Source organism: Athene cunicularia (assembly GCF_003259725.1).
Source record: "Athene cunicularia isolate RWA chromosome 5 unlocalized genomic scaffold, athCun1 chr5_part1, whole genome shotgun sequence".
NCBI classification, from domain to species: domain Eukaryota; kingdom Metazoa; phylum Chordata; class Aves; order Strigiformes; family Strigidae; genus Athene; species Athene cunicularia.
This window is the reverse complement of record NW_020799101.1, coordinates 42,312,786-42,325,413: the sequence shown is the minus strand read 5'-3', so window position 1 is coordinate 42,325,413 and position 12,628 is coordinate 42,312,786. Positions and strand designations below refer to the sequence as shown.

The following is a 12,628-nucleotide window of genomic DNA, read 5'->3' as shown; positions in this document are numbered from 1 at the left end:
GGGGCTTCCCCTCGCCACGCCCCCTCGCGGCGGCGCTCCCGCACCCCCCCGCCCACCAGCGCCCGGGGGTCCCGCGGGGGCCGAGAGTGACGCCGTGGCCCCCGGCAGAGCGATCGGGGGGTGATGACTGGGACAACCCCCCTGCCCCACCACCCGCAAGGTGGCATCGCCGGCAGAAAGGCCGTGGCCAGTCTCCGGGGGCCCCTCGGGGAGCAGAGGGGTCTTGCGGGGGGTCGGTGCCCCAAGGGGGCCGCACGCCCGGTCCCAAAGGTCGCCTTGCCCCCCCTCCCCACAGCGGGTTTGTGGTCGGCCTGGCTGCGGCCGCTCTGTAATTAGAGTTGGGCACCATTAAAGAGCTTCAGGAAGATTATATGGCTGCAGATAAATAGGATTATGGATCCCTGTCCTCTCTGATCCTTACTCCAACCAACACTCAGGCAAACCACTTATAATAATCCTGTTGAAGAAGCCCTGATGTTTTATTAATCTGTCCATGCTTTCACGGCTGCACAGAGACCCAGCCCCCAGCATGGGCTTCCTTGGTCACAGCCATAATGGAGGAGAAATGCCCCAAAGACTGCGGTGCAGCTGTCCTGGAAGAAACCTGCCTGAAAGATGCCAACAGCAAGGGTCCTGGGGGAGAAGTGCCCATGTGAGGCTGGATGGAGCCTGTGCTTGAACCAGACACCGGGTTTCCATCCCTCTGGGCTCCTGCTCCATGCTTCCCAACGAGCCTCTGGACTAAGAGCAGAACCCAAGATGCTCCTTGGCTACTCGTTGCACAAGAAGCCCCGTGCTACCTCCTGCACACAAAAGCCTTTATACTTGCACACACAATGGGCTCTTTCAGTTACATTTACTTTTACCTTACGTTTCAGTCAAGTGTAAAGAGCCTTTGGGTAAAAGGTCAGAGACATAAATTCAGGCAGGATGGAGTTGTGCTGAGAAAATAATGCTGTTCCTCCTTCCTTAATGGTAAAGAAACCTGTCTGTCAGTGTGGATGTCAGGGGGTTTAAAGGGGGGGACATGAAAACCTTTTCCACTGTAAGATGGGGAGAGGAAATATGCCCAGACCCTTCAACAAGAAGCAAACCTCTATCTCCAAGCAAGGGGAAAGGCATCTTTCCTTTAACATCCCAGGCAGGAGGGCTCTCAGCTGCCAGGAGCAGAAGGACCGAGCCCTGCGATAGCAACAGCCCAGGGACATGGAGCACGGGCAGAGCCACAGCTTCACCTCCCGCTGCTAACCAAACACGGATATCGCTTCCCTAACTGCGAAGACTCACCGCTGAAACCAGGATTTTCTGGTTCAGTGCCTCGCCCAAGTTAACAGAAGGAAGAATCTTCTCAGGACACACGCTGTATTTACCCGCAGTGCCAGGCCGAGGAAGCCGAGATGGTGTCAGCTCCAGCGCAGCATGGGTGGCAGTGTCATCAGAAAAGGTCAAGCAAAGTAAACCTCTCTTGTTTGCCTGCACTCTGAAGGAAAAATGCTTTGGCACATTCAGATAGGGATTGTGAAGTGCGTTCGGGAGATTAAAGTATCTCGGAAAAAATGATACTGCCTGCTCGGAGACCCTGCTTCTATTTCATACTTATAGTACTGAGCGTAACTGCCTGGCCACAGCTCTCCTGTCCATTGCTGCTGCAGCTCTGCAGGCAAGGAAGGATTATAACAAACCTCCCTCTTTGGCGTTGTGCTGCAAAGCTGCTCTGTCCTGGCTTGGAGAGCTCTGATAGGGACCCCGTCCCTAGCACCAAAAGGGACATTTTCCCCACGTCGGGCACGAGAGCAGTCCATTAAAGGCAACACAAATGTTACCTCTGAGTTCAGAGTGTCACTGCTGACCCTCTGGAGCCAAAAAGGAGAGGTATTTCTGCAGGCAAGCAGTTTTGTGCTCCAAAAGAGACCTGGGGGCAGGGAAAGTGTCAATGGGGTGAGGGGAGGTGATCACATTTCAGGAGGACTCGGACATGCTGCTGCAGCTGGCAGGGGGTGCCTGCAGCGAGAGGGGACAGGACAACAGCAGAGGCCTGGCAACTACAGCACCTGCAACACCTGAACAGTGTTAACAGCATCACATGGCTGTGAAAAAGGCAAATGCCACACCAGGATATAGATGCAGGAGTCCTCCTACAAAACCTTTACAGTGTGAAGTTCCCCTTCTGCTCTGCAGAGGACCGGTGCAGAATATAGCATTAGCCAAAATACCATGCCTATCTAAGTGCCAAACTTTGAGCAAGATGGGGGCTAACTGGGCTGGGTCCAGAGGGCAGTGGGAATGAATGGAGAAAATGTGAACCCTAAGAAAGGACTGGGGGAATTGGGCTTCTTTGGTCTAAAGAGATGATTCTCATGCCAACAGTCTTCAAGCACTTAAAGAGCTGCAGGAACTAGGAAGGCAAGAATTGCTCTCCATTGCCACACTGGAGGGGACAAGCGGTGACAGACAAGTACCTGGGAAGTGGCAGTGTTGCCCTCACTAGAGCATCTTTAAAGCCAAGTTCTGCAGCCGATATGGCAGATCAGGAGACAACCTTGGGGCAGGGGCTGAATCACATGATCACTCAAATTCCTTTTCACAGAATCGTCAAGGTTGGAAAATACATTGAAGATCATCCAGTCCAACCATTAACCTCACACTGACAGTTCCCAACTACACCAGATCCTTCAGCACTGTGTCGACTCTACTCTTAAACCCCTCCAGGGATGGGGACTCCCCCCCTGCCCTGGGCAGCCCATTCCAATGCCCAACAACCCCTTCTGTAAAGAAATGCTTCCTAATATACAGTCTAAACCTTCCCTGGTGCAACTTGAGGCCATTCCCTCTTGTCCTGTCACTTATTACTTGGTTAAAGAGACTCATCCCCAAGCTCTCTGCACCCTCCTGTCAGGGAGCTGTAGAGGGCGATGAGGTCTCCCCTCAGCCTCCTCTTCTCCAGACTAAACCCCCCCAGTTCCCTCAGCCGCTCCCCATCAGACCTGTGCTCCAGACCCTGCACCAGCTTCGTTGCCCTTCTCTGGACACACTCGAGTCATTCAATGGCCTTTTTGGAGTGAGTGGCCCAAAACGGAATACAGTCATCAAGGTGCGGTCTCGATTTTCAGCCCTATTTTCAGCCCTATTTTCTCCGGTTTTATTTATTTGATTTATTTGCAATCTAATCACAGCAGAAGACTGAAACAGCAGCTGAGTATGTTTAGATTGAACAAGTCTCATACTGACAGCAGATAAGCCTTCCTGGCCTCATAACATTTGATACTGCCAATGCACATGTATGACCAAGCTCATCTGATCAGTGCTGAGAAGTGAAACATCAACCCAGTTCTCGTAAGAAAGGAGTCCCACTCTCCTGTGCTCCATCCTGCCTTGCCTTGCTGCCACTGTCTGCCTTTACACCTACGAGAGGGAGCCGCCGGTCTCTGTGTTTGCTCTGCCTTCACCCTGCACCACTGTGAGCAAGACATGCGAGATGAGGGACGCAGCCCCTGGGCTCGAACACGTGCACAGCGATCCAGGACATTTTGCAGCCTGCAAAGCTGAAGCTTTTGATTCCCTCCTGCCCCAGACTGAGGCAGGAGGTTTCACAAACTCATCGAGGATGAGTCTTTCTCGAGGAATGTGGGGTAAATTGCCTGTGTTGGTGATTTTTGGTTTGTTGCCTGCCTGTTGTTACAGCAGGGGTCGTCTGCCTGGGGTTTGCCCTCATTTGCAGCCTGGTGTGGGGATGATTCACGCTGTTAGAGCTGCTTGCTTTGTGGGTCAGGCTGGCTCTTTAGGTCTGACACCACAGCAGAGCGTTTACTCCAAGTCTGGCAAAAGATAACATTTGTCCTGTTTATCTTTCCAGCTTTGGTGTTCATATGAATGGAATAGCTGGTTTCTGCCACAGGCTATCTTCCAGCCACGAAGGCTTTCTGGAGCCGTGCAGGCTCCATACTTGGGCCCTTCAGTAACTCTTTATAGCAGTCCTGCCTTTATTTCTCTCTGGCTTTTCTCTGGATTTGCTTACCTCCCGGTATATTGCTTGGGGGTGGGTTTGCTCACTCTTTTGTGCAACACAGACAGGGGGAGCAACTGCTGCATTGTAGGTCCCCTCCGCTCTTGAAGTCCCCCTGAGAACAAGGTGAGGATGGAAATGGGACTTTCAACCTAGTTCAAAGAAGGAGCACTGCAGCCCCCAGACAGTCCTTGAGGAGTCAGGCTGTGTGCCATGGCACAAGTAGTTACATATCCAACACTCGGGCTGCGATTTCTTCGTTTAGGTTTTGTGGCTACAATTCAAAGCCTGTGAAAAAAGTCAAGATAGAGGGGAGGAATCCAGTAAAACACCCTCTAGCAAAAAGTAACTTCCAAGGAAGGACTTGCAGACGCTGGAGCCTCTCTCTGCGCTCTGCTCCACAGCCCCGCTTCCTCCGGGAAATCTGGCTCCCTTTGGATTTCCTTCTAGTGGCTGGTTTAAACTCTTTCTCACACACACTTCTCCATCCAGCCAGCTTCAGCTGCTTTCCATTGCCTTCCTCCTGGGTGCTGGGTCTCCCAGCCAGGTACCCAGCACACCACCTCCCACCGCCAGTGACCAGCAGCGGAACAGGGAGGGGTGCCAGAAAGGAGATCACACCTATCTCAGCTCCCTGCTAAAACTAGAGAAGGGGGAACACACCTGTGAAACCCGAGATTTCACAAATCTGCTGCCACAGCTGAAAGAGGGAATGAGTGGTGTCCTGTGCATTGCTTTGTATGCAGCTATAAAGAACTGGTGCCGCACCAAATTAGAAGTCTGCCTGTAAGCAGACACATTTCATCAGTCACCATCAAGCCCAGATAGGTGTGAACCATGCTGGAGCACTCGAGAGAGGTGCAGACACACACGTGTGCACGTGCTAATAGAATGTACACCACAACTTGTGCCTTTTTCCCCCCTCTTGCTTGGGAAGTAGTGGGGAAAGTGAAGAGCATATTAATTGCATGTTTGCATATGGCAAGGATCCATGAATGCTGTGGTTTCAGTGAGCACCCTAATGCTATGTGGAGAATGAAAAGGAAGCCACAGAGCTCAGCGCTGCAATTATTATTCTTTCTGGAGTGAACTTTGGGCCCTCGGATAGATCTAAATAGGCCTTGAAAACAGGGAGTGAGTGACAGGCAGGAAAGCAGGGAATACAAGACCTAGGGAAAGGAAAGCTTTGAATACAGGGCACCAGACCCTAGGAATATCCCTCTGTGGAATCCCTTCAGCTTTCTGGGAAAGTGGCTGAGCTGCCTGCGGCAGGATTAGGTATGTCAGAAAGGAAAGCCCCAAATCAGTAAATGGGTATTATAACAAAAGATGAGAACTGAAAACTCACCACTTTGAAGGTAACTGATAAAGGAGGAAAAATTTCTTTGTATCTCCTTCACTTCTTCATGGTGGGTTAGGAACGTTTCTTTGCCTTGTCACACACAGTCTGCCCTCCTTTTTTTTTTTTTTTTTTCCTGTCAATCTCCCTGGAGAACCAGACAACTTTCAGGATGACTAACTGAATGAAGAGTAACTTCAGTATGAGGGCATCTCCTTCCAGCAGTTTGTTAGCATTTGAAGGTGCTGTAAATAACTCCCTTTCAGGAATCTCAGGTGAATGGGAAGCTGCAGGACAGCAGAGGAGGGTGGCTGCCTCTGCTTCCCATGCACGAATTTTTATTTGTTCTACTCTACTAGACTTCTAGCCTGCATGGTTGCAAGGCCAGCTTGCAAACGGGACCCAGGCAGCCTTCAAGGGGCTGCAGACAGCCTGAAGAGTCATCCTGAGGGGGCTGTAATTGCCTCATTTCTGTTTCCTACATCTCAAACCTTTTCCTAGGAAGGATGAGAGGTATAGCTGCACACTCTGTTTGACGGAATTTTATACCAAAAAGATGCCTTGCATCAAGGAACGGGAAGCAGACGGCTTTGGTGCAGGAGGGAGCTGAAGAACCGCTGGAACAGGACTAGCCAAGTTGGGGCAAGAAGACTGCAACAGCTCTGTTTTGCCACGCTGCATGTGCCATATGGAGTCAACCCCAAACCCCCAGTTACCTGCATGACGACTAGGGGGCAATCCCCGCTGATTTGTGCCACTTGACTCCTCGAGCATGGCAGAGAAGTCAGACGCTCACACCTTGGCTACGTCCAGCAGGATCTGTCCCGATAGCAGCCAAGCAGATCCAGTGCATGCAGGCTGGTCGGGGACATGGGGGGACAGCGTTCCCTGCCCTGCCAAGGGTTAAAAGCAAGGTCCGTATCCACAAGCAATACTGTAAGGAGAAAAGCACAACCCAGCAATTCAGGCATGTCTCACCCCTGTTCAAATGACATTGTTTCAGTGCTGTCTGCCTCGCCCCTCAGTGGTAATTACAGACTTTCACTACAGGGGAAAAAGAGACACGGCAGAGGAAGCCTTCATTACAGACTTATCTCCTAGAGCAAAAGCAACCCCAGTGTAATGTCTGGGGCACGTTGCCAGGATCAGCCACCAAAGCAAAATGCTTACATTTAGGACAAAAATAAAAGGGGGAGAAGTGTTAAGTGATTTGGGAAGATCAGAAGCCCACCAGGTTGGCTGCTGTACAGCGCTGGGTGTGGGGAGCACTTTGGAGGAACTGGAAAGCCGCCCTGGTTTTAAGTGGTGCGGTTTGCATCTTACATTCTTCCTTCCTTCCTCCTTCTCCGCATGCTCATGTCCCCTGCTGTCTGCATGTGTCCCTTTGTCACCCTGGGTGAACACCAGTGGGCTGGGAAGGGATGGTTTTGCTCTGGGCTTCCCAGCTTGACGTTCCTCAAAGGGGCAGATAAAGCTGTAGGTGTCCTTGGCTGATCTCTCTCCCCTTTGCACATCTAACTTATGATATACACTCAAGAACAGGCTTCTTCTATCCAAAGCTGGTGGCTCCTTCTCACCTCGTCCATATCATGGGGCGTCAAAGTGTGAGCTCTGTTAGAAAGGATGCAGGAGGGGTTTTCTTCCCAGTAGACACGCCTCTGTTAGATCCCACAACCCTTTCCCGTTGCTGTGGTGCATCTCTCGCTGTTGGCATTGACCTGCCCGCACATGGCTGACACCTCTGGCAAATGTGGTCTGATTCCCACCGCTTTCTTCCTCACCCCAACTTTCTGTTGGCAAGTGACATCATAGGTCCAAGCTAAGTTGCTCTTCTTACCCCTAGGTATTAACACGTGTGAAACTGGGAACAGCCATTGCAGCATGGTTAGCTCAGCATTTGTGGGAGAGATCATTTCAGTGACAGTTTTCCTGCAGAGCCCATTTTTGCTGCTGGTGGTAACACCTTGTTCTTGCAGGATCTGGGGTTTGATGCTGCAGTAGAAAGATCCTTCAAACCAACAGGCCTTGCCCCAGGCAGCTAACGGCAAGGATAGGAGAGGACCGGGAGGAGAAAAGCATTCAATCAGATTGCTATTAAGATGTGTCTAGGGAACTGGCTGAATTTTAATTGTTCTTTCCTACCCGGTGAGTGAGCACAGGAAAAGATTTACCTTCTGGCCTTTCCATTTGGGCATGTTGACATTTCCAGGCGGCACTTTCCTCTGATGGAGAGGTTTGACGTCAGGTGGGCTGATTAAAGCCTGCAGTGCCTCTGACTCATTTGGCTATGGCCTGCGCAAGGGGATTTGTAACGTGTCTCTTCTCTTTCTATCACTCGTTATGGTTGGTTTTAAATAAATAAAGCTAAGCTCAATTCACAACTTCAGGGAAGATGCAGCTCGGCTCAGGCTCAAATACGCATTGCCATGGCAACAGATGCTGTCAGGCGCACGCAGACATGTCACTCTCCCCCTGCCCAAGCGGCGCACAGGGCTGGGGCTGGCTGCAGGAAGGCAGGGTGAAGCTGGCACTGCCCGTGCTGCTTGGGCAAGCAGCCGCTCTTGAGAGCGGCCCACCCTGGTCTTGCAGCTCTCCCAGCTTCAGGAGAGTTCACCTGAGCCAGCCAGCCGCCCTCTTGCTGAGCAAGAACCACTTTGGGTAAGTGGCGTTTGCAGAGCTCCCTGCTTGACCAGCATTTCCAGGCTGAAAAGCCCTAGTGTGGCTTTTTTAACCTGCAAAAAGGAAGAGAGGGACTTCCCGGGTCAACAAGTCTCATACAGCTGCAGCCAAGCATGTAACACAACTCTCTTCATGATTGAGCTCCGAAATAAAGAGATAAAAATTATCAGCTGCCTTGCAGAAGCCCCAGTGAGCAAACCCCTCATGCTTGCTAGATATGCCCAGCAAGCAAACAGAAATGCAGAGAGATGTGGTTTCTCCAGCTGACTGGGGGGTAGATAGGTTAGGCAAGGTAAGGCAAGGCAAAGCAAGGCAGTAGAGTGCCTGGTTCCTCCGTCCCAGAGTGCCTGTCTCCTTGGCATGCTGAGCATGGTCCCTTTGGTGCTACCATGTCCTGTACAGCTCTTGATTCATCGGGAGCTCGAGTGTGGCAGCAGCCTAAAATGTGAAGCATGCAACATACCCAGAGGTAGCAGCACTAAGGAAAAGGCTCTTTGAAGTGCTCAAGAACTCACCGCCCATGGCACTGGGCCTGTGCTTCTCTAACAGCCACTGGTGTACAAGAGAAATGGGAGGTTCTGGTTTGTGTGGCAAACGGGGCCAACAGTATTGCCAGGTCTTTCTTCCTCCAGACGTCTCAGGTTTTCTGGTTTTCTTAAAGCCTGAGCACCTGGAGTCGTGGGAATGTGGAAGCTTCTCACTTCTCCTGCCTTTTTCTTAGGTGACTTCTGATGGTTGCAGGGAACCGGCAGAAGGTGCACTCCCCTGGCTAGGACACAGGTGGGCAAACCTAAGAAAACCATCATTTATGTGTTTCAGTCCTATTATTTTTAGACCACTCCCATTGACTGAGCTCTGAATTATGGTTTTTATTTTGTATCATGGGTGAGCACAACACACATGGGGAGGTACCTGGGTGCTCTCCTGCTGACCTGAGCTGTACCAAGAGGTAGCATATACCCCACTGGACACTTTGGAGAGGGTAGAAAACAACTTGAGCCAAGAATGCCATCTTGTCACATACATCACCAGGACTGGGGAATGGTTCCTAGATGAATCGTCACTTTGTAGGTTTAATGCTTCCCAAGCTGGGGAACCAAGTCATTTTTCTACCACAGCTGATTTGAAATTAACCTTACCTCCTACAGTCACTGTACCCTGCCACATCAGGAAAGTTAATAGCATGTGAAGAGTTTGAACATGTGAGATGTTTCTATGACTGCATAGATTGAGCCACATTTCCATGACAAATCACTGAAATCTGAGAAATCTAATTTACAACACAAATTCCTTTCTTTTGTGTGTCTTTCCCAACTCAAATTCAAGTCAGAAGCAGTCTGGGTTCTTCAGTAACTCTAATCTAGCAAAACTGTGGGTGTAAGAGAGATGAAAAACAATTGCATGAGGTCTCCAGGGCTGGTCCACAATGACTCCAAACCCTAAATTGCTCATCCCTTGAGCATGGTTTATGACTGCAACAGATCCTGGCGGAGCTGTGTAACCAGCACTTAAAGAAAGGGGAGGCAGCAAGCCCTCCTGAATCAGTGGCATCTGTTCTGGGAAGGGCTGACCCAGAGACAGCCACAGTAAGAAGGTACTGAAACCCACTGTCTCCTCCTAGAAACAGAATTGAAGGTCACAAACTAAAGACCCCTGCAACCAGTGCTGTCCTCTGATTAAAAATAAATCCCTTTCATGCACAGACAGTGGTTTGAGAAGGGGACATACTGAGCTGTGGTGAAAGCTTGGAGAGTTGATGGCTGGGCATCTTGAAATGGAAACACAAATGGCATCAATTCAGGTACAGCTCTATACCCCTAGACATTGTCATCAAGGTACAGGCGTGCTCCCTCTTCTTACACTTAACTTCTTTCACAGTAAAACTGGTTTTTATGGTGCTTTCATCTGGGAGCAAATCCGAAAGCAACTCAGTCTTAGGAACGACGGAGATGAAAGGCTGCTGGTGTCCTACCCATGCCACCTCTGGAGCCAGGAACATCACGGTCCTCTGTAGACAGTTGGTGCTTTGCCACAGTACAAGCATCAGCATGAACTCCCCTGCAGTGAGGGCTGCCACTGTGTCTCACCAGAATGATAAACAAAACCAGCACCGTGGTGTGGTCCTGCTACTCCCTGTATTGTACTCTCAGGCTTATCAGACAGCAGAAATATTTAGGTGCTTACAAGGCTCACTTCTTCATTTAAAATGCGCTAAATACTGGTAAAATACATTGTATGGTTGGCCGATGTAACTTACTGCTGTCAGTTATAACTGAGAAGGAACTGCAAGGAAAGGATCCAATATTTAGAGGGGTGAAAACATTCTTTGTTATACCAAGCAAGGGAAGAGTAAGGCTTGCTGCCCCCTGAACCCTTTGAAGAAGACAGGTTTTCGTAAAGTCCCTGAAGCAGGGGATTGAAAATGGAGAACTGTTAAAAAACCTCAGCACCCTAAACCAGAAATGTTCCTCATGAGCAGGTTAATATATAAATATACTTCACATCATATCTGTATTTCAGTAGAAGACCATTAAATTCCTGGGAAGCACCCAGTGCCAGTCCCTGGGACTGAGGCCAAGGGAGGCTGTGCCCCAAACAGCAGCTCTTACCATCCCATCACAGACAGAAAATCTTGCAATATCCTAAAGAAATATTAATCCTGGTGCCTGCAAGTAGTTTTGCCTAGTCTTTTGCTGTATGATCAATCCCATGTAAGTCACTCTTCCCTCACTGCAGGCTGCCATCCTCTTCTCCTTGACCAGATACCCAGTGGATTATTTTTGTCTTGGATCACATAGTCCCAATGTTACAATTACACGCTGACCTCAAAGACTTGCTTTTAAAATTACCCTTCTTTAGCAAACCCTCTGTCTAGTGGGTTGGGTGGTTTTCTTATTTTTTATTTTTATATCTAAATGGTTAAATAGTGGGTGTGGTTGAGGAAAGAGGAAAAGAAGAAAGAGAAAGAAGCAGACAGAGCAGGCAGTAGCAGGGAGGGTTGCGAGGGTCACAAGTATCCTCCTCAGGATGGGGAAGTCCATGTGCTCCAGAGAGGAGACACTTGGGCTTCCTCTCTTTCCTCAGCAGCATCTTCTGGAGGGTCGGTTCTCCCTGCTGTCATTTCACCACAGAGACAGTGGCAGTCCCTCTTCCTCATCGCTACACCTAGGGACTTATTTTTGCAGCCACTACCTAAACCCAGAGACCCAATAAACCAGTGTCCTTCAAACATGATGTGAAAATTAAGACTTTTCTGTAAACTCTTACTGACGTTAAACATTTTCTAAACAGAGGACCCAGAAAAGCAACTCAGAAGTGCTCTGAAGGGCTTAAAGGCAAACAGGCCTGGACAGTGATAGGCAGCCACGACTGTAGAGGTGTATTCTCAGTAAAACCCATGTAGGATAGGTGTTACCTGTCCATGCTGCTGCTCAGCTGACAGTTCCATCAAATCCCTGCAAAACTTCACAGAGTACACAGAAACCTCTTCAGGAGAGATGAGCATCATCTTTAAGGATGGAGAGTAGGAGGGAATAGGACACCAGACTGTCCTAGTAAGGAAAAAAAGGGAAGCAACTCACAGGCTGACAGGAGAAACTTCAAATCTGCAGCAACATCTCACACCCAGGGTGCACACACAACTTTTTCAGTTTGCTACACACAAGGGCTTTCCCTCCATGCTCTAAATAGCTTTAAAGCCCTGCTGAAAGGGTTTTAAGGCTGGATGGAGCCACAGTGAATTGGCTCCAAGTGATACAAGGAGCTTGGCTGGGCTGGTCGTGAAAGCTGGCCTTTCAACGGCTGCCTGTCACCTGGCCAGTAGCTGCTCTTCCAGCCACCTTCTGCTCATAATAGTCTCTGTCTTCAGGCACATGTATTGCTTCCACACTGCTCTGCACACCTTATCTTCCTGTAGCCCTTTCCGCACACTGGCTGTGTCTCAGTCCCGACAGGGTGAGCTTCCATTGTGCCAAACCTCGCCAACAAAAAGCCAAGAGTAGTACTCGCAGAGGAAACCTGCAAACAGTGCCCTGAGCTGCAGATATCTGAGAAGAAGGCATCTGTCACTCAGGTGAGTGAGCCTGTGCCCCTGCTCTGGGTGGGGGTTCAATTGCATGAGACAGATCTGAACACCGTCAGACCGGACATGATCTCAGCATTTTTGGTAAAGTCAATGTTCCAGACGTTTGGGAGGCGATGGGCCTTTTCGCTTTGCTCTTCCTGCATCCCCCCTTGGACACAGCTTCTTTTCTCCACTTCTACATGGTTGCGTTGGGGTGTCACAGAGCTGCCTCACCCATGCCTGCAGTGCCTGCATTTTATGGTGGGTGAACTTATTTTTGGTTTGGGGGGTGGGTGGGGGGTGTTTGTTCGATTTGTTGAAATGCTTTTGAAGCCTGTGAAACTGAAATGGATTTGATACCCACTGGAAAAGACTGCAAGGCTGGTTAGCACAGCCCAAGCTGGGGCAGAAAGTAATACCAGAACTCCAGTTAAGTGGTACCTATAAATGCTGGCAAGGGACACAATGATGATGAATAGGCATCTGAGGACTCACCATTTCTCTCATTTGAAAATCCAAATCCATGTACCAACATTTGCTGAAT

General features: G+C 49.8%; 1 long non-coding RNA gene across 1 annotated transcript; it reads right to left on the bottom strand.

Annotated features, from left to right (window-relative positions):
* Nucleotides 1-5,469: 5,469 nt before the first annotated feature.
* LOC113480838 lies at nucleotides 5,470-11,567 on the bottom strand. The gene is made up of 2 exons (XR_003398544.1): nucleotides 11,437-11,567; nucleotides 5,470-7,380 (listed from the first exon to the last, which is right to left on the bottom strand). It is a non-coding gene; the product is annotated as an uncharacterized LOC113480838 (long non-coding RNA).
* Between the last annotated feature and the right edge of the window lie 1,061 nt (nucleotides 11,568-12,628).